Source organism: Cyprinodon variegatus, unplaced genomic scaffold (genome assembly GCF_000732505.1).
Source record: "Cyprinodon variegatus isolate N-32 unplaced genomic scaffold, C_variegatus-1.0 Scaffold571, whole genome shotgun sequence".
NCBI lineage: Eukaryota > Metazoa > Chordata > Actinopteri > Cyprinodontiformes > Cyprinodontidae > Cyprinodon > Cyprinodon variegatus.
This window is the reverse complement of record NW_015151024.1, coordinates 192,544-217,682: the sequence shown is the minus strand read 5'-3', so window position 1 is coordinate 217,682 and position 25,139 is coordinate 192,544. Positions and strand designations below refer to the sequence as shown.

Here is a 25,139-nt window from a genome sequence, read left to right as displayed (position 1 = left end):
AAATGGTCACACAAAACAGGGAGGACATGGCAACCAGACACGCTTGTTAGCGAGCCACTGGTGCTCTGAGCCTCGGACACACCTGGCACTTTAATGACACCTAGTACCACAGTGACACTCCTCATGGGTGGAACGGCACTCCTTAAATACCATCCAGGTGGCCACGTAATCAGAAACACCTCCCACAATCAAGGACCTGCATTGACAAACAATTACCGACCACTTGCCTCACAGCATGGCCGTCACAAAAGTACACTGATAAGACAGGTGTCCTTGGACTGAACCGGCTTAGATAAATAAGACAAGAGAGGAGATATTGCCTTTTCTCTTACTTGTTTCATTTCTTTCTCACTTTTTGTGAAAATATATTTGTATAAAGAGACACTGCCTTAAATAAAGCCCCCCCTTCAGACCAGAGCTTTAAGTTTTTGGAGCCCATAATGTATGTAAAACATGCGGCCTTGGGAACAAACCAGGTGAAAAATACTGAGCACAGATTAAATTGAAAATGGATCAATCATCCCAGCCCATGGGTTAGTGAGTGACAGCTATTCTGTGGATACAAACATGAAGCTTATTGATTTCCCAGTCACCTTAAATCAGATCTCCAAATTTCACTTCTCAAACTGGCACTCTTTGGGCAGAAATGACCCTCTCACTGTTTCTTCTTAAGAAATGTAGAATGTATTTAGTAGAACTTTAAGGAAAAGTTTAATGAGACATCCTAAATATTAGTTTATAAAAAATGTTAATAAAAAAGTGCTATACAAATGAACAACTAAGCATAGAAATAGGAAAAAGTGTTTCATCCAAAGTCAGATTTCATCCACTACTGGCAGATATAAACACTGAACATTTTGGAAAGACTTAAGGACATTTTTTTTTTTTTGCAGTAACAAAAAACTAAAACGAAAAAAAAAAAAAAATGGTATAATTTCTTTCTGGGCAAATCACCAGTTACTCTATTCATTATTTTCAAAATGATGAGTGGGCTTTTATAATCCATTTGACACCTTGTTTAGGAGCTTGTCTAATATAACAGGAGTAATTCCATAGAGGTTTGACAGATCTATGTATTAAAAGGATTCTACAGGATATGCTGTGTTGTTTTAAGACTCTGACTCCACCGTTAAAACAATCACTCTCCTTTCATCCTACTGTGTTATTGTTGAATTAGTTGTGCTCTGCTGCATCACTCAACTAGTTTATTGCTTCAGCTCAGATTAGACTGAGTTAATAAGATTTCTGACTTTCCCAAAACAGATCTGAGGAATGGATGGGGCTCTATTCAGAGTTTGCTGTCCTTGTAATCTAAAGGTTAGATTTTGAAATGCTTCCTGCCTTAAAAATACCCCTCCAATGTTCTTCTCCCAGTAAGCCTTAGGTTGGATCTATACATTGTTTTAATAAACAAGTCAACAATGTTTTGTCAAGATTTGTCTCTGTTTTCAAGCAAGTAGATGTAATCTTTAATTTATTAATTAATGATTGTTGTGGAGTTAGACTTGTAGAGAAAACTGCATTTGCATCTTCTGTTTCATGCATGCAGCTATGTAGAGGAGCAGCCCCTAAGATAATGCATTGTTGTTAAAGTATATGCTGTTTAGATGGGGCTCTAGCTTTAGTTTTTGCTATTTATCTGCCTTCAGGTAATGTCTTGTTGTTACAAGCATCATCATTAGAAATACACCTCTTATCAGTATTGCTTTATGTCTGACCAACTGATGTTTTGGAAACAAAACAGAAAGTTATGCTACAGGTTGCTTAATGGTTTTGAATCAAATAGACACATTGAGAAATTTTAGATTATCCCCATAAACCTATCAAAACATTTCCCCCCAACTTTATTTCTATGTTTTAAAACCTATGTGCATAAAAAAAAAAACCAAAAAACAAAACAAAACAGTTTTTGTTTATTTTACATGTGGAAATTTAATAACTTAATTAATTATTTAACTTAATTAAGCTGACCCAAAGGGAAAACAAAAAAATATGTTAATGTTACAAAATGTAAGTTTATGAGAGTCAGTTATTAAAGAATGCATTAAGGGGTCATAGAATGATTCTATAGGGTATTTGGTGCTGGTCCTTAAGGTCTCTGTGTGTAACATTGGTTGGGCTGAAAATTGCATATTTGCTGTCCTTCGAGCCCTAATGCAAGCCTGGCTATAAGACCTAGAATGAAACAACAGATTTTCTTCCTTTTATGGTATGCTCATGAATATTTAGATGAGCTGTGTGCTGATTGGTTGGTTTACAACGAGTGAAGCTGCTGAGCAAAGACGTATCATAGCAACAAGCACTCACTCACTGAAACATCAAATTGTTGATATGATGGGGTGACCAGACGTCCTCCTTTTCCCAGACATGTTCTACATTTCATACCTAAAAAAATGTCCGGGGAATTTCAAAATCGTCTGGGATTTTGGTTGACTACAGTGCAGCACGTAGTCGAAACACACCGGGCATTCGAACCGAGCTGTCAGCTCCGGGGCTGGTCCAGGAATCCCGGGGGCGGGGGCAGGGAGCCACCAGTGGATGGGGCAACCAAACCCGACCTGGTGGCGGTAGCCTGGACACAGGTGGCCCCATGCTTCCCCCCGCCTGTCTTACCGGCCCCCAGCCCTCCTCCTCCAGCTGAGGATGGGCAGCTCATGCCTCTGATGAAGTCCGGTCCAGTCAGCGGCCCAGCAGTCGACACTTCATACCCCCCCTCCATTGGGCCAGTGAACCAGTGGGCTGGTCTGTATGTCAATTTTGGAGCATGACAAAAGTACAGGTCAGAACCAAATAAAGCAATATCCCAGGGTTTTCATCAACTCTGGGCTTCGCTTGGATTCGCTTGTTTTATGGTGGAAGTTTAGAATTGTGAAATTTGCAGAGAAACAAGGTGTCGATGGGGTTTGAACTTCTCTGTACGTCCATTTCACCGAATGAACTATCGTTATTCATCTATGACAATGTAAACTCGGTTTTGCATTGACCCCTTTAAAAATCATCTTTTCATTTCTTTAAATCTCTATGATGACGCCTTTATTGTAGTAACTCATTAGGAAGTGAGTGAATTCCCCTTAACAAAAGACACTGTATGCTTTAATAGGTTTCATTAATTATTGCAGATTAGGAAAATATAATATATGTATGCAAGCAATGTAAATACATGTAGAATAAATTAGTGTGGATGCTGATGATGGGAGAGGATGTTTCCACTGGGCCTTTTGGCCTAATAAGGCTAAATACCAGACAGGGAATAATCTCCCAGTAAACTGTCTGCTCATGAAAAACACAGAGATGCAACAGCAGCAACTCTCGCTTTCTGCCTGTCTGCCACCTCCCCCCTACCTCCCCCTCTCCCCCATCTCTCTCTCTCTCTGTCCGCACTCATCCCTCTCTGCCTTTTCTCTTTCTTTTTCTCTTTCTCAGTCTTGCTCTCCTTCCTCCCGCCGCCTCCTCTTCCTTATTCCTTGTCTCGTCTCAGTAAGTAGGATAAGGCTTGGAGGGCTCTGTCGTCGTGGAAACTGCCAAAAGTATTCAGTTTGAAGTTTGAGGAGGTCAGTTTGTGGGTCAGAGCAGCTCCCCCATCACACACACACACACACACACCTCCACCCCTACACCCCCATCCTCACACACAGGGAGGGCTGAGGACAGGGTAGGGGTGTAGAGGGGACCCCATATGGACTTGGACCCCTTTACTCAAGGGGTTTAGGAGGGGGGATTGATGTTTTTGGAGGGCCAGGGGCCACAGCAAATCTCTGCTTCTAAAACAGTTGAGGTGACAGAACTTTTTAGAGCTTTGGGATTGAAATTAAGCTGATTATGAGTGAAATCAGACATTGTTGTATTTGGATTTATATCAGTTCAGTAACCCTAATGATTTCCATCCTTTAGTCTAATATGCTATGCTGACTATTCAACATATTCACATTATTTCTCTCCATTTAGAGTTTTGGCTTCCTCATTTTTAGTTTATTTACTATTCAAATTTAGGTATTTGGTTCAACAGAGCTTTAATATATAGACCATCAAGGCCGGATGACCACAAAATTCTGATACCAATGCAAGGACTGATACATTTTGATCTCTCATTGATTAAGCTACACTATTTTACTTTCTTGGCTTTTTAATAAATGTGCCATAAACAGTTCAGCAACAAGTGTGTGAAGTTTCTCTTTATGATCATCTGTGGTGCTAGATGTCGGTTTCAGCAAAAAGCACAGTTCAGTCCTGCACTGCCACCACTCTGTCACTGCAGGTGCATCCCTTCATTCTCACTGAAAATGAAAGAGAAATGATGCAGCAGCATAAAATTAGCCCAATTTCAGTTAAATATCATATCCTAGTATTATTTAAGTTTGTGATGAAAATTGGTTAATTATGTAAAACTTCTTGACAAATAAAGGTTTAAAGAGGAAGGCAAGCATGAGTGATAATGATGGATAAAGTATCTACAAAAGTATTTAGATGAATATCAATTTGATTTGATAACTTTGACCAATTTCTTCTATTTTTCAAACTCTATTCTCTTTTGGCTCTGATGTAAATGTTTTCAGTCAGTTGGCGGCTGAGGCCCAGCAGGTGGTTCACAAAATCCACCCTAACCCCCAGCAATCCCTGTCCAGCCAATCCAAACGCAGCCCAGTCTGCTGCTGTGGATAGTTAGCCCTGACAGGACCTTCTGTGTGTGTTTGGACACCACTAAGAGAACAACAGCAGTGCTCATAGGAACAGCTTAGCTGCTCTCATAATTAAAGTTTAGTCAAATCTCTCTTTGAAAGTCAGTATAAATAGATTTTTTTCAAACATCCATGTTTTTTTTTTTCTGTTTATACTTAAACTGAAGTCAGAAAATCAGTTTATTAAAATATTAAAAAATATTTTAACTTTAAAGTTATTTTTTAGTTGTTCTGCTGTAAAACACTTTTCAAGTCCTCAACACAGCTGTCTGGGTTTGAGCCTTGACACATAGAGCCATTTGCAGCATGTTTTCACCCCATTTCTTGTCAGATCACAAAAAAGATCAATAGTATAACAGAAAACAAAATGAATAAAATGAAGACAAACATGTAAACGGTATCCAAAGCAGACCAGTATTCCTAAAGGATTTTTGAATTTCTATAACTGAAATAATATTTATTTGGTTTCTACTCCATCTTTATGATTAGAGGCATACTGATGATCATGAGCCTTTAAAAGCATTTTACAATGATTTGTGCTCACCTATGAATGAAAGGAAAGCAGTGGTATGAATCACCAAACTATCATCCGCTTTAATTAGCCCTGAGTGGCTCTGAGTGTTGAGTCCATCCCAGATATTTTTCAGGGAGCTTATGGATTTTAATCTATCATGGTGAGCCTCCTATATCTTTCCGCTGTGTGTTTCTCAGGATGTCTGAGTGCAGAAATATGTTTGTGGACCTATATACCCAGAAAAGTACAAACATGTACAAGGGCATCAAGAAGGGTGAGTGGGTTTAGAGACTGCTATTCAACCAGAGGATGAGGGTTGAAATTACATGAGCAAGCACCTGTTCCACTGAAGTGTCCTTGAGCAAGATGCTGTATTTCTATAGCGAAAATGATAAGAACTGTTGAATAACGCAATTCAGCCGCAGAATGATTAAGGTGATGCTACTTTAATTTGGAACCTAAAAAATACACTCTCAGTCCTCTCCTCATGCAGAAATCTCAACCTCTCTCAGACTTCAACAACATTAAGCTCTGGAAATAGTCGAGGTGCACTTCTGGGAGATTTATCACCTTGGAAATGTTTTTTTATTAACCTTAATAATTAGTGAGAACAATGGCTAGCATGTTTCATTTTCGAGTCCATAACAAATAAGGAATAAATAAGCATTTGAAGAGGAAAAATAGCCCCTATTTCCTCTTAACTGAGAGGAAGTATCACTGACCCAATTGCCCGACTCCTCCCACATCTCTTTGAGCTGCATGCATACCAAAGACCACATTAAAGGGAAAAAGAAAAGCCCTCAGTTAATATTTAACCAGGTTATGTAAAGACACAGTCAGATAGCTCACCTTATGCGCAAATACACACAAGTGCAGGACATCAGCTTAATGGTCTACCCTATATATATGGGGATTCTGTAAAGCACACGAATTGGGAATATATATGTTAAAAACAAAAAGCAAAAACAAAAAACCTGTGAACTGTTCTCCAGCATGAAGGATAGTATATTTTTATGTCTAAGGAGCTAGAACCCTCTTGTAGTTTTTCAATATATAGCTGTGATCAATAGTTCCTTAGCTTTTTTTTTTTTTTTGTTAGGTTTTTCTTTTTTTTTTGGTATTAATACAATTTTCACAAATTTTATTTTCAGTTATTGAACCAGAAGGTTTGCTGTATATCTATTTAAATGTTATAGAACATCTAACTCCTTAAGATTAAACTATATATAACACAATGACTCAGGGATTTTTATTGGCACAAACAACTGTATGTACCATAAGTAGAATTTTAACTCTACTTTTTATCAGTATTATGAATTCAGTGAATTCAGTGACCAAAAGTTTTTTTTTAAACTACATTAATGGGATTGACAAGACAAAACAAAACCAACATTTATTTACAGGTTGGTAGAAAATTAAGGTTACTTAGCATTCATATTTTGTTTTAAATACAATATGTATGTACAATGTTTTTCAGGAAACCTACAATAAAGTTTCTGTACAGTTGAAAATAAAAAAGAAATCCCCTAAAGTTGAAGCTTTTATAGACAGAAAATCAGATTTGAGCTGAAAGCTGTGGAAATAAAGCATTGTAAAAAACTCTATGAATATTCTATGAAATATTTCAAAATGACTTTTTATTCTCATATCAGTAACTATATATTCATATATCTTGATTAGCTAATGGAATACAGGTAAATTTTGTTCCTTAAAAATCCACAACTAGACTAAAATAAGATTCTTTTAAACATATTTTACAATTAGTACACAAACAGCATTTTCACAGTTATTTGACATGAGAATTTGGAAGATAAAATATTTTGAGGAGTCAAACGTAATTATTATGATGCTTTCAAACACAATGATTTTTAAACCCTTTCCTAAATTTCTGATCAAAACAGGAATTATCTAGGATTTTATCCCCAGAAATATTCCTAGAATCATTTTTTTTTAAACTTAAAATGTATTGCCTTGCCTTGTGAACTAATTGTATTTCTAGAAGACAGTCACTCATTCATGCAAAAACTGCCGCTGTTGAACGTAGATCACAATGAACATAACATATTATTTGTTTTACAGTGACACTCTTCGCACTATGATATAAAGTTATCCAACAATTCCCTCACTGAAAACTTGTAAATTCCAGACATATACAAAGAACACTGTTAGTTTGAAATTTGACTTGTGCATCATTTTTACTTTTGTTTTACAACCATCTACCACTCCCTCTGCCCTGCCTGACTATAATTTAATGAATCAAAACTGTAAATAATGACACAAGGATGTTTTTACAGTCACTTTTCACTAATTTATGGTACATTTTCAGGACAACATTATTACATGAGTCATGTGTATACTTAGAATTATAATTTACAATGGAAAAACCCTGCGTATTGCTTTAAAATATGCTACTTCTTAACATGTAGTTAATCATGATAAATGAATAGCTAAACCTCCGAATTATTGAATCTCATATCAGAGTGTTTTGAAATGAGGCAGTCATTCCTGTTGCATGTTTAGTAGGGACATAGGATACCTTTTAAACCCATTTGAAGTTTCTGCACACATGCAGATATAGACAGCTTGGGTGGCTTAAGTGCAGCCCCTGTGTGCATACGTATGTGCATTCATGGCTGCAAATGTGTTAAAAAGAGAATGCTCTTTTTTTTGGCCTAGCTGGCATTACTCGTACCATGTGCCACTAAGTATGCGTGTGTGCACATGTGCGTGTTTTACTGTTTTGTATAGAAAGTGCTGTGCACAGGAGAACAGGGATTTGGTGCCATCAGCACTGTGATGTCAGCACACAGAGACAAACAAAGCCAGACTCCAAACCCACTTCCAGCTACCCACAAACCCACTGCAAATTATGGGGGGCCCCATCTCTGGCATCCCTCTGCTGTTAAAACACACATATGCAGGTTAGCACAAGTTTTTACACTCGTAGAAGCACAGAGATGGACATGCATCCACTTGTGTTTACTGAGTAAAAGCTGAAGAAAGTGCAGATGTATATATTAGTGATTGTGTTGATATTTATTCTGATTTACTTAAAGCAGGAAAATGTAGGAACTCCTAAATAATGCCTGATGTAAAAATAACATTAAACTACAAATTTAATTAGTAACTTACATTTAATAAGTCAAAATTCCTAAATGCATACCTCAAAGAATTATAAAAAGTTGTAAAACATTAATTTGACTGTATCATTTCCGAATGTTAATAACTCCATATTAACACTGTCGCAACAAAGAATGAGCAGTCAAATCAGAAACACACCTTTGTTTGCATTGGCCTGGCTCTTTGCTACACTGCACAATCCTTAGCTGCATGCCTTGCAAATGGGACTTGACATTACTGTATTTGTGGTGTACTTCATATGAATATACTGTGTCTGTAAACAATAATATGAGTATTATAATGGACGTGGGAAGCACAAAAACACTCTTTTGAAGCCTTTAAATTATGTACCTTTTTTTAAATTGTTTGAATAGAATTTGTAGAGATAAATATAGTTTAGAAGATAATGATAAGTTAGAAAAGAAATTTGTAGAAACATTTCTTACTGAAATGTTCATGGAATCTTCTACAAGTTTTCTTTTCATTGCCCTTAGCTAAATTTTGTGTGATCTTATGCATCGGCTTTGTTTTACTCTACTAAACTTACCTGAATTACTAAAAACCAAACAAGCCAGGATTAAATGCATGTATTTGTATGTTGTTTTTTTTAAACTAATGATCATTTACAGTTTTTGTTCCAAAAGATCTTAATCAGAGAAAAATAACAGTTTATTCTGCCAAATTGTCTCTGACATTTTGCTTTTGTTTTTTCACTGTGGTTATATATACTTTTGAATACAAATATTTGAAATACAGAAGACTGTTACTACAGTTTGCATTATTCACTGTTCGTGATTAGCGAGGTACGCTAACTACCCTACATGGAAATGTGTTCCATTAAAACTCTGGCTGTACTTCATTATGGACATCTGTCACTTAAGACATAAATGCACTGGGATGTTTTGATTAATTTTTTTTTTGGCCCCATGATGGATTCAAGTAATTAAGGATTAAGGACTTTTGTGATAATGAGCAAGAGCCTGATCATGGTGCGGCAGAGTCCATTTTTTTTTTATCCCAAGCAGTTTGTACAGAGTATCCTCAAAAAGTCTCTCCAAAATAGAAATAAGTTAACTACTTTGAACTAAACTACATTAACTCCCTTCAATCTGCTCGCTCTTCTCAGCTTTGCCAGTCTAGTCTGTTTTTTCTTGACTGAGATGCCCATAAATAGTTAAAGATGCTGTAGTGAATTCACCAAGCATAGTGCATTTTCTTAAATTCTGCATTGAATATCAAACTAAACTATCTGTATGTTTCTATTTTAATGTTGTTTAATTTTCTTGTCAATTTGTCAGTGGAGCAAATAGAAACAGTTTGTCTTCATTATTCAAACTCCTCCCGGGCCAAAACAGGCGGTGCCATCCTGGTGCTGAATATACTCACTTGTTTGTTTGTATTTGTGTGATTTATCAGTTACTTGATCGTAGCTATGAACAAGTTACCCTTTCTATTGTTAAGATTGGCCAATGCAGCCATGGATCACTAACGAAATTACTAACACAGAAAAAAGTGCCACATTTGAATTTTGTTTTAAATCATTTTATAGAAATATTTATCTTGTTCAAATTCTATTTTTTCTATCAACTAAATGACATTAAACCATCTTACAATCAGGAACCTTTTTGGCTTCTTCTTTTTGGATAACCTTGATTTTCTATCTATCATCCATTATCTGATCAGGTACCCTGCGCCTCAGCTAAATACAGTAAAATCCTCTTCACAGAATTTTTCACGCTATGTAATATACTGTGTGGTAAATTTCAACAAACATAATCTTTTGCATGTAAACAGCAAACATAACATTATATTATGGCTTTTTTAACAAGATAGAAAGCCACACTCATAAATTGTGTTTTTTTAAAGTTAGGCTAAGAATATATTTATTGTAGGACTTTTAAACATCTTCATCAGAGAAGCTGAAGGGTCTCTTTTATATTTTAAGAGTATATCTAAAGGCTTTCCCTTTAAAAGAATGTTCTGTTTTACAGCATTTATCTTATTTTGCTATTAAACTGTTTACACGACAAACAGCAATTGTTCATGTTTGTGCTTTAGGGCTAGTGACTGGTTGAGAATATCACTGTGTGTTTGTGTGTATTCATGTTTAATTCTGTTTTTTTTTTTTTTTCTTATTTTGGGGCAGTGCATTTGGCATGACTGGGAGTACAAGACACACACAAGTTGTCATTATAGTTGAGGAGGAAGAACCCTGTGGTACTGCTCACTATTCAGACAAGTTTATAACAGAGTGATAGTCAGTCTGTATGTCTGTATAGATGCTTTTGTTTGTATGTGCATTTCCACTGTGCAGGAAGGTGTCAACTTGGAAGTGCATTTGACTGACAACAAAGCAGTATTTTTGGCTTATATTTCACGTGGTCTAAACATACTGTCACATAAATCTAAGACTCAGCCTTAACTTTCCGTAAAGAAACTTGTCCATGGTGCACGTGAAGAAGAGTCAGCAAGTTAGTCGCCCTGAACTGTTTTTGTTGCCTGGTAACACAACCTTGGATCAGGAAACACTGGGAGCCATTATGAGTGTACAAGAATTCACGATGAACTCTGACCTTTCAGTCTGAGCAGCTTTTCACCAAGGCCGAGTGTTTTATAAATCTGTCTCCTATCTGTGATTCACCCACATCATCAGTAATAAAAAAAAAAAAAAACTGGCTTTGTCTGCTGAAAACACATCAGGAGTGCACGTTTTTCTATAGGTGGTTACCATACCTTTCTACTTGCCTATGATTGGAAACTGATGTTGAGAATCAACAACATTTTATGTGAATCAATTAAATACAAATCCGTGCGTCAGATTCTAACTTGGCTTTATTTTTTTCTTTCAGTTATGTAATCCAAGATTAAAGACACACCCGAGAGACTGGGGCAGTGATTGAACCAGACGACAAAAACTGGCAACTGGTAGGTCCATCACGCGCAAACTCACAAGTTTAACCAGAAATACACAAGAATGCTCACACACAGGGAGTCCCCATAAAGAGAGGCAGCATTGCCTTGGCAGGTATTGGTCATACCCGGCTTCCGCTGTGCTCTAAATTGAGTGTGGCACAGTGTTTATGAAGTCAGATACTTGGTAGAAGGCCAAGCATTGTTCCACAAAGCAGCTGGTAATTTACAAAGAGACACAAAGAGAAGCTCTCCTTTCTTACTACAGTTGCTGCTGTTATTTCTCAGAATGAGCGAATGAAAGAAGAAAAAACAGATTAAGACAATAGGAACCTGGAAACCATAGAATCCACTTGCTGGATAATAAGTGTCTCTCCTCATCTTCAGGCTTTAACAAGCAGTGATTTTATCAGCAGACTGAGGAGAAAAAATTTGAATCCTAATTTTAAGATATAATGCCTTGCAAAACTATTGAAAATATATTTAATTACCTCAATATGACAAAAGTTCACAGGTATTCTTTCTAGATTACTCTGAATTTTTGCTGCATCCACCTTCAATCATCTGACCAGCTTCCTTCTTCCTCTACTGAAAACTATAAAATCATCTCCACAGCTTAACATTGTTTGTATTAACACTGCACGTTTTACACTATGTTACACAGTTTGTGCTAAATTTCTGGCAACATAATATTTTGAATTTAAACAACAAACTTTATATTTTCATTGACTAGTTGCTGTTTCCATCCTACACTTCCAAACAGGCCAGATGTTTCAATCTACTGTTTATGTCATGGTTTTGCACTTTTTGGTTCTGTCTAGTTTTCTTTTTGAGCTTTCATTGCTTTCATTACCATTTTGTGTTTCTTCTTGGTTGTATTTGAATTCTTATGTGTTTCTCGTTTACCCTCTGTTGCCTTCTTGTTTCGGTCTCCTTCCCTAGCTCCCTTCTAGATTCTTCTGTCCAAACCTGCTTCCAATCAGTTGATTAACCCAGCCTTTGTGCTGTTTGGCATGTATCGTCTCGTCGCTCCTTGCTCCTCATGTGTGTTTTCCCTGATGTCTCCAGTTTTTTGTTTTTTTTGCTGTATTTTTTATTTTTTTTTGGACTATCTTCTGTTAGCTTTGGATTTTACATTAAATCAGTTAAAACTCATCTCTGCCTCCTTCCGTCTATATTTGGGTCCTCTTCAAACCTCCACTCATAAATAAATATAGAGTATGTGCTCTATATTTATCTCCCAATATTTGTCAGTCATTAAGTTTTATTTGAATATCTCTGAATTATAATACACTGCAGGTGAGGATCAAAATATTTGCAGCTTTAGCAACGCATTCGTGTCACATGCATTTAAATCAAGTGTATCGAGTTGGTGAAGTCTGAACGATAAATCGATGGGAAACGGTCCCTTTGGTAAATGTGTGAATTAGATCTTTGTTGGGGTGCACCCCCAATGACTCCCTGTTGAAATATCTACCAGAAAAAAAGCAAAAGAAGAAAAAAGCTTTAACTGATTGAGGGTCTGTGATATCTGTTCCCTTCTTAGCGAGGCACATCACCTTACAAAACGATCCATGCTCTTTTAACATTTTCTCATTCTGTCAAATTGCAATATCTGTCACTATTTTTTTGTTTAGGATTTTATGGGATAAACCAACAGAAAATTAGACAACTAATTGTAAAGTGTAGCAAAAATAATGCAGTCTTTACTAAATTTTTTACAGCAAACATTGCACCATATTCATAATCTATTCCCCCAAAATTATGCTTTGTACCTTCAAAAGGCAACTGCACCTTAAAGTGTTCTGGGTTATCTCTTTTGGGTTTTTACATCATTAACTGTTTTTGTCAGGGAAATAAACATCTAAACTTTTGCTCCTTCTTCCAAACCATTTCATGAACTCATGCTATGCAGCCCCCATAAACAATATTAGATTGTTTTATATCCTTCTGGACTTTGGGCCATTTAAACATGAGTTTTCTTCGATTTTAATCTATTCTTATTTAAAATGTTTAGGTTCTCTGTCCTGCTGGAAAATGAACTTTAAATGTTGTTAGACTCTTTAACAGATTTTTTTTTTTTCAAGGGCTTTGAAAAAAAAAAGGGCCTGCTATCCTCTCAGTGCTGAAGAATAGCAGCCACACAGCATGATGTCACCACATCTTTGTTTCTCTCTGATATCATCACTGTTAATTGTCTGCTATGAATGTAAAAAAAGGGTACAGCTTTAGTTTATTTATTTTTTTAACCAAAGTGCCTTCTTGCCCCAATTGCACACTCCAAATTGGACTTCTCATGGCTTTGTTTAAAAAGTGCTTAAAAATCTTTTATGAAGGCCTGTTTTGAGGAGGGTACGACCTGTAGATCTCTGCATCTTCTCCTCATCTGGCCTGTCAGTTTATTCAGACACATACCTGCTGGAGATGTTCAGTATGGTATAAATCTAGGACATCCTCAGGTCTCAGGAAAAAAGAACTGAAATAAGACATGACAGCTATTTTCTAATTCAAGACATAAGGATGTTTAAAAAAAAAAAAAAAAAAGCTGTCATATATGGACACACTGTATACACTGTATATATTCCATGCAACATTTTCTTCCTTTGGCACCTTCTTCTTCTCTTTTGACTATTTGAGCTGATGTAACGAGTACACGTCTCCCCTGTGAGATCAATCAATCAATCAATCAAAAATGTAATGATGTAGTTTGGATCTAAGTATTTGTTTTATATCTTAGCCCAGTGTTAAATTTCTCAGCGTTTTCCCTCAGCTGTCTGCTGCGTTCCTTGGTCTTCGTTCTTTTACAAACCTTTAAGACCTTCATAGTAAAGCTGCCTCTATAAACACAAGAGCTCTCCGTTTAACAAGGTTAAAACTGTAGGTTTTATTTATTCATATTAGATTCAAAGGAGTAAATACATATATAAACCACATTCTTAGATTTCAATTTGTGAAAAAAAAATCTGACAATTTTAGCTCATCGCATGAAATCTCAAACATTTATGAATGTGTCAGTAATATGACAAAAATGAGGCAAAATTCAAAGAGTATAAATGTTTATTAGGCACTGTTTTAGGTGAAAGCATGTATATATTTATCTGATCTTATTAAGAAAAGGGTATAAGGTGTGAGGGAGGCAAAGGGCAGATGGACAGAGAGCTACCCTAAAGTCCAGGGCAGGAGGAATGTGTCAACTTGCTGTCAACTATTTGCTGCTTTGTCAGAAGACCACAGCGTGCCAGAAACACGTAAAAGTAGCCCTTTTCACACCTTTGATTCCTCCCGCCCTCCTTCCTCCTCATCCCGACCCTCCTCACCCTCTCCCTCCTCCTCACACACAGTAGCAGCAGAAACCAGGCCAGTGGTAGTGCAGCTGTGACCAGAACAATAGCATTCCTCAGGTTTTAAACGCCTGGCACTTAGATTCCTAACAGTCAAATTCCTGGCAGGGGGAAAGATTGGGGGTTGCTATAGGACGCCGAGAGCTGTGAGGAGCCTTGTGAGGAGACGTACAGCTGTAAAGCACTGTGTGATTTGGCTTTTTTTTATGAGTGGGATGGGCTGGATCATGGGGGGCTCTGTTGAAGCTCTGTTGTCCTTCCTCAGGTTTTTTATTTCTCAGATGTGACATTTTCAACACATCTTTAGCAGCTTAGGTTAAGAGGCATCCTGCTGCTTCTTCAGGGGTGTTGTGTGTTGATCGAGGCACCTGTTAGGTCAACATGTAAGTCTTGTAATGTGGCTTGTAGCGCATGCAGTGCTGCAAACTACACAGATGTGCTGGAAATGACACATTAGTTTTAGGAGGGTTAAATTAGGTGTTAACAGAGGAAACAAACAAGGGTCCTGTTTATGTACCCATCTTAATTCAGGCAGAATAGACATAAAAACAGTTATTTCTGCCCAGTTTCTTTATCTTAGTGATAATTGATCTCTCATTTGTTATGAGCAGTTTCTGTTAATTCTGCTACATTCTTAGTCCCTAAAAATCTTAAAAAAAAAAAGAGGATGTGAATCTAGAAGCTGAAATACTGCAGGCCTCACTACATGTGTGCCTTCTCTGGTGGTTTAAGTTCGCACAGCCATGAGCTGCGAAACTATCAGGCTATCTTAAATAACCCCCCAAAATAACAGTTCTCTCATTAACCACGCCTGTTTCACAATTTAAATATAAATGAATCTAATTTAGAAAACCTCGGGCGCGATGAAGGAGACTCATTTAGAGCCAATCTAAAATTAATGAGGGCATCTGGAGAGAGGGGCAGAGTGGCGAGGGGCCCTGTGTGGCTTAACAGATACCAGAGTTAACAAGCTACTGTACTTTAAATAGTGGAAAATCCCCATTAATTCTGAATTAGTACAGTATTCAGAAGGGTGGAAAAGAGTTTTAATGTTAGTTCTAACATGCTGCAGGACACTTTCGATGTGACTTTTAATGTCCGGTTAATAAATTGTTTGGTGTCCCTGCGTGCTGTATCTGTCTTTATCTGGTCGTAGACAACTACAACTAACTAGATTTTAAGTGAAATGTTAAAAGGTTTTATTTGTCAAAGTCACAGTATTGAATCAAAGTCTTCGGTTTGTGGATGCAGGTTTTTTTTTCCTCTCTTGTTCTGATGTGACACGCCTTCTGTAACGTCCTCTCCTTCAGCTGCCTCTTGCAGACTCCAGCCAGCTCCCACAGTGACTGTTTGGTTTTGTGGGTTTAATTCCCGACGGGTTTGGGTCTAGAGTGATTAGGCTGAGCCCTAAAGGCCAGCAGGCTTGTCAGGTGTCTCCACACATTAATGTCCTCCTGTTCACAGCCTGAGTCGACAGCACAGTAAGGGAGAGGGGGAACGAAAAGCGCTGATCAACTCTGATGTGAGGCACATAAGGGATGATGAGAAACTCTATGTTTGTTGCCATTTGTTGCCATTTTAGAATTTAAGAATCTTTAGTATGTGTTTTTAGATTGCTTATAAGGTATAACCAGGCCCCTCCATGTTTATATCATCTTTATAAACAGACTATGAAAATATATGTTTCTGTTTCATCTGGAAACCTCACATTATTTATTTTTTTTCCTGTCTACAAACAGTCTCAGTGTGTGTATAGATGAGTTAAACTTGGGCCTTCATCCAGCTATTAGGGGTTATTATTCTCCTGTTAATATTTATAAGTTGAGGTGAGTAGTTTTTTTCTGTTTGTTTTGTTGTTTTTGTTGCTTTGGAGCATTTAACTGACATCCAAAAATATCTAGAATTACTTTACATATATATTTTCTTTCACTATATTTCAAAGAACTAGATTAGAAGACACATCACAATAAAACAAGAAGTATAGATTACAAATTAAAAGCTCAAGCTATCTATTGCAACTAAAAAAAAAGTGTTGCAGTTAATTTACAGAAATGAAAAAACATTTTTTCAGTTTTGGATTTTTGAACTCGATAAAACTGCTCTTGAATTAAAGGGAAGATTTTGGATTGTCCTATCAATAAAATGAACCATCAATTTATTATGAGCCTCATGGGTTCTACATTTTAGAGTCTTCATTGTTACCTGTTGCAATCAGTTTATTCAAAATAAGATTTAAAAGTTTATAGGTGAGCTAAAATTATATATTTTTTTAATTTTCTGATTATATTTAGTGACTTCCTTCTTCGGTTAGAGCGAGAAACCAGTGGATGCTGCCTCAACATTTTTTCTTAGCCTTTAACCCTAAACCCAGCTGAGTGCCAGCACCAGTGACTTTTCCCTGCTGGATTCAAACAAACTTGCATTGTGTTAGTGCACAAACAACTTCCTGCATGCATGCATCCAACTTGTTAGTGGGGGAGACTACCCCCCACCCCAAAAAGAGAAACTCTTCCTGATTGTGACCTCCAACCTCCTCTTACCCCACCCACACCCTGCACTTACACAGCATGGTGCAGCTATAGGAGAGGAGGAGGTGGTAATGGGGACAGAGCATTAGACTTTAGTGTGTGTGCCTAGACAGAGGAGGTGATGTTAGGTTTTAAAGAAGAGGAGGAGGGATTGTGTCTTGGTTTGAAGACGTGGAGAAATAAAGTGTAGGAGGCACAGGAGGAGGAGGGGAGATGAGGGGACCTGCTGAGATGGCAGCCTATATACACTCATCCTCCTTCCTGCTATACCTCTGCCCCCATCCTTCTACTCTTGTCCTCCACCTCCCCCTCCACCCTCTCCTCTGTCTCCAGCCGTGGGGGTAAAGTACATTACATGCTTGCTAATCAAACTTACATTACAAGTTTGGGGGGGACGAAGCAAGAATCTCGAGTGTTCTTCTTTCTTCTCTCCATCTTCCTGACTCCGTAAAACTCCACCAACTTTCCACTACCCTAAAATCTCTAAGTAATGCCCCAAACATAGCAGTTCGAAAACACACCAATGACATGGATGTATTTTAGTGAAACAGCAGTTATGAATCACATGGTAATGAGGCACCAAAAATAAAAGAGAGAGAAAACAAAAGTTTTAATGGACATAAACTGGATTTAATTTTCTGTAATTGACATTAATTGCTAAATATGCGTCTGATTGTCTCTAGAGATGAGCTAGGAAGTAACACCTGGTTAACCGGAAGACAATTTATGTGATGTATGAGAGGTTTCATTTAAAAGTAGTTGTGAGTTCAAAAACTCACTCCCCACAGACTGCCACTCTGGGTCTCTGAGCAAGACCCTTTACCCCCGATTTGTAAATTCCTGCAATGTGAAATCAATTAAGTTAATTTATTATTAAATTTGATCAAACAAAGGAAACCACAATTTATGCATAACAGTTTTAAAAATGTGGTTAGATGACAAAATGTATACCTAGTTCAGTTACTGAGGCTAGGGTTGTATAAATATTAAATCACTAAAGCAGAACCTTTAGAACAGCAAGGGTGTATTCACACCCGTTATGGTTGAAGTTTGCTTCTCCCTTGGTCCAGCACCTTCTGTGCAAATGTGAATACATTGAAGTGAAGTGAAACAGGGTCCAGACCAAACAGCCGGACAGAGACCCACTTTTTGAGGTGGTCTTGGTCTGCTTCAAAGCAGACACAGCAGTTTGCCCCTAGTTTGAACAGGAACGCAACTTTTTGGACCTGACGAGTCCCATAGGAGTTCCTGTAGCGATAGCAACTTCACTCAAGTCATTACTAGTCCACCAGCTTTTGCATAACTACACTGTAGGTGACAGCAAATATTTTCCTTCATCTGGCACGAACCTTTGACCAAAGCTGTTCTAAAATTAGAAAAAGAAAGTTGCTTAACCTGCTTCGAAATACGTAGTTGCTCTACAGCTGTAAGTACAGCACAAATATATGTATGACAAAAATTCAGCCAACCATCCGTGACAACTTTCCTCCATTTCCAGATCTGTGTTCTGTCCAAACTCCGTCATTTCTGTTTAATGGAAGCACTGATATTTGCACATAGCTTTGCATACATGTCATACTTTAGTTCACTTGCATAAAGTAAAGTGTGAAAGCTAACCTCACCAAACAAAACAACAAAAAGTCTGGCCTTAGTCCAGAAGTGAACCAAAGGATTTTCCTAGTGTGAACCACACTGAAAAAGCACGCTTATGGTCTGAATAGACAAAACTACTGCAAGAGTGCATTAAAAGTCTCATCTGGGAGGTCACAAAAGAACCAACTCTATCAAATATTCTAGTAATGGTAAAACAGGAATTTTATTTAAATGGATATCTTGTTCTGTAACAATTTTGAGTCAATTCACTTACATTATTTGGTGGAGTCATTTTAACAAAAGTAACTGTTTTTTATAGCAGTAGTGCTGCACAACCTGTCTCACACATACCGGTATGTTTATTTCTGCATTAAAAATGATTTGTGATGAATTTTTTTCATAATTCTCTCTAAAGTTCCTCAAAGCTCTTTCTTTATGCTCAGCTTTGCTGGTTTTGTTCATGTTTTTTTTTTTTCGTCACCAGAAGCACTTTAACTCAAATTAGAACTTTGTATCTTTGTTATGTTGTCTCAACACAAAGGATATAAACTTATCTTTTGTACTGGCATGTCAAAAGATGCATTGAAACTATTTAAAAGCAATTGGATGTTTAAATCTCTGTATTTGTCTACAGCATTAGAACAAAGTGGCAGTTTAAGCCTTTTTATTTTCTCGTTTTCTGCACTTCATTAGGACTAATATAAAGAGGCACTTTAAGATACTACAAATACTACATAATTCAAAAAGTAAAGCTCACCCTTGAAACCGACCTTTTTGTGAAATAATGAGAAACATGTAAGTGCTTAACAGGGCAAACAATACACTGAGGATTTGCCAGTGTTAGAGACTTTTATATAGTTTAAAGATGTGTAGTTTATGCTTTAAAGAGGCCGTCGGCTGAGCAATCTGGTATTAAAGCCTATTGTTGGAAATTTAGCTTTTTGCTTTCTTTTTTCATATTGGAAAATATGTAGTTAAAACAATGAGGTAACTTGCTTTGTCTTAGTGCAGAAAAGGAAACAAAGCTTTCCAGAAATGGTGAGATGGTGGGAAATTANGAAAAAAAAAACTGTAAAAATGCATAGAATCTGATGGCAGATGGGGTCTTCAGGTAGAGAAAGCAATAGAAGGGCTTATTAGTGGAGGTGTATCTGATTTATATAATCCTGTTCAGAGTGCTGAGGTCAATCAAATGTTTTATTTCCATACATTACCACCATTAATATGTTGATGTTTACTGAGATCAGAGTTTGTTTTATTTTTGACAAAACTTTAGTTTTGCACCTGCTCTCACGGATGGAAACTTAACTTTAAAAACTGACTTTGTTTCAGCAAACTGAAGATTAGCAGAACAATTTACTCTATTTTTAAGGAAAATTGAACCTTCAAGTAATTTGGTTTAGCAAAACCTTGGGAAATTGTTTTTGAATTTGTAATGAATTTATACTTTTTTCCACTTAAAAACCTTTTGTTAGTAAACAAGAACTTGCATAAATGTTGATCCAACATGTTGAAGTCACTATTACTTATCAATGTTTAATTTCAGTTTCTCTGATAAATAAACAGCGAAATACACAGTTCGTCTATTTGCTAATTAGTGTTACAAAACATTTAATCAATATTTTAAGGTCATGCAGTAGCTGCTTTGCACAGTTCTCATAGTGCCAGCAAAATGTGTTTGTAATAACACATTTTTAAAAGCCTTCCTTATTTCATTCATTTGAAAAGGTGCAGTTTTAGTTTTGATCAACTTAAGACAATTTGACCTTCATCAAAGCTGCACCTGTCATTAATTCCACTTTTATTTTGTGGTTCTATCTGTGCATTTGTTATTAAATTAGTTTTGAACTTGAACTAGTCCATTTAATATATTCATATTTGTTAGAGCATTTTTCTGTATTGGTCTGACCCAGTTGTCTTACTTCTGTTGTTACTTCTTGTAGTTAAGTGTCTGAACATCTGATTTGTAGAGAGATGTAGTTAACTTGGTGTTACAGAAGGCTTAAAGAAAGTAAAGACTTATGTAAACAAAGAGTTTTGAAAAATACACCAGATGTTTGGATAAACCATGAAATATTGGCATAAACAGATGTGAAATGACATGATCAATAAAGTTGATGGCTGACTGACTGCTGCCAATAGTTATCACAATCCTGGCATCAAATATGCCTAGGAATCATAACTATTGTCTACACTTTTTTTTTTTAGAAATGTAAATCTCCCTTTTTGTGTTACAAAAATCTTTGTAGAAAATTATATTTGTTATCTGCATACAGCTTAGTATATCCAGTAAAGTTCCTGGTTGCAGTCATTAAAGGTTTGTGTGTTTTGGCTGCAATCAATGGTCAACTTTCTCCTTTCCATAGTTTAAAAAAAAACATGGCAGAATCATCCAAACCAATACATGGGCAAAAGGCACTGATGGCTTCAAATTTAATTTGTGGTTTGGCGTTATTATATACTGCTTGTGGCTTATACTTTTCTCCCTAAGGTTGGTCATACTTCCATTGACAGTGGGTTGGATCTTAAAAGTGCCAGATAAAAAAAAAAAAAAAAAAAAAAAAAAAAAAAAAACATTAATATCTTTAAGGTCATTTTTGTGCTTACTTTGCAACTCAAATTGAAAAGAAAGGTTTTACAGAACCATTCTGTAGTTAACTTTTTCTTTGAGTTTATTACAGATACAGATTGCATGAATAGCAAAACTAAAGTTACAAAATCAATTAAAATCCATTATGAAAGCTTGGAATACTTTTTTTGAGTCTCAAAGATAAAGATTAATTGGATTGGAAGCAATGCTTCAGCTATGCTTATCATGCTTTTTATAAACTGTCTGTATAGATATAACACAGGCATTTAAAATTTGGAAAAGGTTTTAGAACCTTAACATGTGTATTTATAGCAATATCAATGCAACTTTACAGAACAAACATGATTAGAATAGTTGAAGGGCTTGTTGTATGACTGAGGGTGGGAATAAGTTCTGTGCAAAGTGTCCCTTCTGAAGCAACCCCTTAAGCTCCATTAACTCATTTTTGTGAAAACCCCCCACAAAAGAACAAGCATACTGTCTTGTTATGAGATATAGCATTAATATGGGTCAGTAAGCTGAAAAGCTAGTGACCAAGAGACAATTTATCAGAAAAGATGGGAATATTCTGGAAGAATAAACGATCTGGAAGTTTAGTTGAATGCACTTTAAAAGAGGAAGGGAAGTTTTTCTGATCCTACAAATAAACCTTATATATCTCTCTGGGTGTTGATCTGCATGTATGTATTTTGGCAGGTAGAAGTCTCTTTTTGGAAACCTTTACCATCTTTTCAATCATTTAATTCATCAAATTCTTGAAAATAGGAACAAAAAGAAAGTCATAATACAAACAATGTAAGATTAGAACAGAGAAGATTCAAACTCACCGCAAATACAACTGAATAATAATCAGTTCTCTGAAGTCATCATGAGCAATTTTTAGATGAAGCTTGTACTCTAGGAAAATATCCTATCTGGCAGTCGATATATTATAGCCATAATAAAGTTAACTTGTAGGTGGTTTAAAGTACCTGTTGGATGTTGTCATTGAATTGGACCCAAGCACTGTCAGGAGACAGGCTGAATCATATTAAAGTTTAGTTTAATGTAGGGAACACAAAAATTAGGTCCACATTTTAAAATCAAGAATAACAAAGGCAGCAGACAACCCAAAAGGAAACACTAACAAACCATGAACACAAGTGGGGGTAGCAGGAAACAATGGACAGGTGAGTCTAAGTGAGCGGATGTGCTGCAGCTGGGAGAGGCTGAGCGGAGATAAACACAAGATAAGTTAGAAACAGAGGATAAATACTTTATTAATACAGACGGGAACAAAAGGGAGCTTAAAAACAAAACACATGAAAACTCAGAACTAAATTCCAAGTTTTATAAATCATGTTTATTATCAGCCACAGCTGGCATCTGATTTACACCAAAACCTTATCTGAATAATCTTAATAAGTGAATTATTTAATCCATCATAATAAGCTAAGCTAATAAGCTTTTGTCTGGAAAACCTTTAATCTTATTTACAAATATTCAAATAGAGATTAATCCTACATGTGTTTTGTCTCTCTTTTCTAACAATGTCTTATTGCAATGTTACCACGGTTTCTTTAAAAGCGACACAGTCGGAATTTGAACGTCTAATGATGTGAATTTGAGTTTATACTGTCCACATTAACTGCAAAGAATAAAATCAAAATAAAATACAATAACAAACAATAACTAATTTTAAAAATTCAATTTCAAAGCAGCACAATCACTGAAATTCAATTGTTCCAATTAAGTTTAAGACAAATATGTGTTTTAAAGTTTCAAAACTTCTTTGGAGAACCCAAATTTTTAACTCGGTTCCCAAAACAAAATGATTTCATCCTACCATGTTAACATTGCAGTGGAAACATTCACTGCAAAACAAAACTTTGGGTGGAACAGGTGTACTTCTGCTTACAAAGTGTCCAAGTCTCACAGCAGTGAGAATGAAGGGGGAGGATGTAAGTGATGGACGGGAGTTTGTGGGGTGGGTGGTGGAGGGATGAAGGGAGGTGTATAGTGCAGCAGAAACTTCCCATGCTGGCCTCCCAGTGTGGCTACGTAATGAGGGCAAGGGACACAGACACACACACTCACGCACACTCTCAGACACACACTCGGGGCCAAGCATGGCCCCACGGCTGATTAGCGGCACACAAAGGCCCCAAACAGAAGTAGCAGAGGGCACACAATGGGAGCAGGGCCTCAAGGCGTGGTTTACTTCTGCCCTGAGGGAGGGGGCGAAAGAATTACAGCAGCAGAGAGAGGATGGAAATAGAGAGAGTGAGAAAGAGGGTCCCACTGAGCTGTGCTGGCAAAGGAAAGTGATTTGGGGGAGGAAGAGGGCGTTCATTGGGGCTCTACAAGTGACAGAAGTAGAGAAGAGTTTTGTTTTTGTGCTGATAAAGACGTACTTACTTTCTTCTGAATTCTCTTTGGACTGACAGTAGTGCCTCAAACATCAATAATCTGATTTCTTTAACAAATAAATGTCACTGCATTTAAAAACAAATGTTCTGTAAACCAACCGGACGATAAATAGATGTTTATATTTTTAACTTTCAAACCATAAAACAACCCTCTTTGAAACATGAGTTTGGTCAGCAATATTGACTTTTGTGTTAATTTTTTTCTTACATGAATGATGTTTAAATATTGGTTTCAAATCCTTGCATGTTTGAACAAAAGTGGAGCCCTGGGGCCATCTATGGCCCCTGAAAAAGAACCACTTGTCATTTTCTACTGCTAATTTGTACAGAAAAATTTACATTTTTGAATTATTTTGTACAACGCAACAAAAAAAGGGAAAGAAAAACTTTTTTCTCCTTAAAGAACAGATAAAACATTATTGTAGTAGGTAAATAAGAAAAGAAAACGTATTTATATTGACCACAACACTGCCTAGACATTTTTTTTTGTGGTCAAAGTGGAAATATTTGGATTAACATCAATGTCTTTTTTTAATTCCTTTCACTTTGTGCTTCCTGTTCCCATTTTTATTGGAAAACAACTGTAATATTTGTTATGAGCTTATTGCTTCTGCCAATACGTCTTTTCCAGACTTTTTTTTTAGTTTATGTTAAATGCTGTAATTTATTGTAAAGTTGTATCTAGAAAATGTTTTTACAAATAAAATAAAATCAGCACAATTACAGACAGATACAGATAGATAGATAGATAGATAGATAGATAGATAGATAGATAGATAGATAGATAGATAGATAGATAGATAGATAGATAGATAGATAGATACGGATGGACAGACAAGTGATACCAGCTAAATATTTAAAGTAAAATTTGATGTATTATTGTGTCACTTTTTATAAGCTCCGGTTAGAGGAACATCTATGAAATTTTTGCTAAGCTTTAAACTACTTACACTTTTGAAAAATCTAGTTTCCTGTTGATGTAAGCCAACCTCCACCGCCAAGCCTTTAATTGTCATGAAAATCACATTAACTGTTTGAGGCCCAGAATTTATTTTTCACGCCTGCATTAAAAGTCTCTTCCTTTGCTAGCTCTTCTGGCTAGGATAGGCATGAAAGTGTGAGATCTGCACCACAAAGAGTTAAAAGAAAAATCTGATCGCTTGGTTCGTTGTACAAATTTAGTCAGAAGGTGTATGTGTGTGTGTTCTGCAGGTCCTTCTGAGCAAAATGACATGGAAAAGGTGATTTTCCACTATAGTGAGGTTTCCACAGTATGTTTCCTGGGGCAGCAGCAGAAAAATGATTGAATTTTCTGTGTGTGCGGTGAGAGTTTGTGTCTGTGTGTGTTATTTTTCTGTGTAAAAATTGGATTGACTTGACTATGACAGTTCAGAACTCTGCTGCACCTCCATCAGTGTGTCATGTTTAGTCTTTGGTTAAGAATTTTATGTATTTCTGT

At 36.6% G+C, this 25,139-nt stretch overlaps 1 protein-coding gene across 1 annotated transcript in view; it reads left to right on the top strand.

Moving 5' to 3' along the window:
• The window catches only part of LOC107095762, a 198,737-nt gene that overhangs the window by 172,518 nt on the left and 1,080 nt on the right, over nucleotides 1–25,139 (top strand). The gene's annotated exons all lie outside the window — the stretch shown is intronic.